The following is a 1,671-nucleotide window of genomic DNA, read 5'->3' as shown; positions in this document are numbered from 1 at the left end:
AACCCCAACCCTAACCCCTAACCCTAAACCCTAACCCTAATATAACCCCAACCCTAACCCCAACCCCTAACCCTAACCCTAATAAAACCCTAACCCCAACCCCCAACCCCACCCTCAACCTAACACAAACCCTAAACCCTAAACCCTATATAACCTAACCCCAACCCCAACCCAACCCCAACCCTAACCCTACCCCACTAACGCCTAACCTAACCCTAACCCCAACCCTAACCCATGAACCCTAACCCCAATATAACCCCACCCCAATATAACCCCAACCCGCAATATAACCCCACCCCCATTGCCCGCCATTGTGCAGATGGAGGCCTGTCCCCAAAGCGGTGCTGGGGGCTGGCATTGACCAAACCCGTCGCCAGGCCGTTATTGCCTGCAGCATTCTGCCAGATCCGCTTCAACCCGAGGTGAGACCCCCCCAAATACCCGGGCCCCCCCCCAACATACCGGGACCCCCCCATAGACAACACACAGGGGTCCAGCCCCACTGCGGGATGTGGGGACCCACAGCTTGGCTTTTAGGATGCTAGAGATCACACTATGGGTGTCCCACGGCCCATAGTGTCCTATATCAGCGTCCCCAGGGTGGGGGTCCCTGGGTTGTCCCCAAAGTGGGGGGGGTCCCATATCATAAGGGCATCCCATATCTCCTATGGGGTACCCCACACCCCCAATGGTGTGGCTTTAGGGTAGGTGGTCCTAATGTGTTCCCCCCCCTCTCAAGGCCTGTTATGGGCTTCCCTTAGGCCCACATCCTATGGGGTGGGGGGGTGTTGGTGCTGTTGCCCCCCCCCATTGGGGGTCCCTGCCTTGACCCCATATCCCCCCATAAGAGAGGCAGCAGCCCATTACCAGGGGAACCGACACGCTCGGCGCCTGAAGGGGCTGGAGGCGGCTCGTGCCCGGGCGGGGGGGGGACACGGGAGACAACCAGGACCCCCCCCCCTGCGCCCACCCCCAACACACAGGGAGAGACGGCAGAGCGTAAAGGTGGATCTGTGGCACCCAAAGGTGTCCTTTAGGGCCCCCAGCACCCTTTTAAGACCCCCCACCAAGCCCTTTACCCCCCCAGCCTTCAGGACCCCCCAGGCATCTTTAAGACCCCCCCAAGCCCCTTTAAGTTCCCCCCCCAGTATCTTTAAGACCCCCGCAGCCCCTTTTAAGACCCCCCCAGCATCTTTAAAGACCCCCAGCCCTTTAAAGACCCCGCCCAAGTCCAGCAGCCTTTACCCCCCCGCCAGTATCTTTAAGACACCCTCCAGCCCTTTTAAAGACCCCCAAGCCCCCTTAGGTTTCCCCCTAGCTCTTTCAGGATCCCCCCCAGCACCTTCAGGACCCCCCCAAGCCCCTTTAGACCGCCCACCAGCCGCCTTAAGACCCCCCACCCTTTTAAGACGTCCCCCAGCACCTTCAGAACCCCCCACATCTTTAAGACCCCCAAGCCCTTTACCCCCCCAGTACCTTTAAGACCCCCCCAGCCCTGTTAAGATCCCCCCCAAAGCCCCCTTAAGGGCCCCCCAGCACCTTCAAGGACCCCCCAGCATCTTTAAGACCCCCCCCAGCCCCTTTTACCTCCCCCCAGTACCTTTAAACCCCCCCAGCCCTTTTTAAGACCCCCCAACCCCCTAGGGCCCCCACAGCACCTTCATGACACCG

At 60.0% G+C, this 1,671-nt stretch overlaps 1 pseudogene; it reads left to right on the top strand.

Annotated features, from left to right (window-relative positions):
• The first annotated feature begins 319 nt into the window (after nucleotides 1-319).
• Nucleotides 320-1,671, top strand: part of LOC116652687 — a 5,582-nt pseudogene continuing 4,230 nt past the window's right edge.

This window comes from Coturnix japonica, unplaced genomic scaffold (assembly GCF_001577835.2).
Source record: "Coturnix japonica isolate 7356 unplaced genomic scaffold, Coturnix japonica 2.1 chrUnrandom670, whole genome shotgun sequence".
Classification (NCBI taxonomy): domain Eukaryota; kingdom Metazoa; phylum Chordata; class Aves; order Galliformes; family Phasianidae; genus Coturnix; species Coturnix japonica.
Note: the sequence above shows the minus strand (reverse complement) of the source record. Positions and strands in the feature narration are given on the sequence as shown.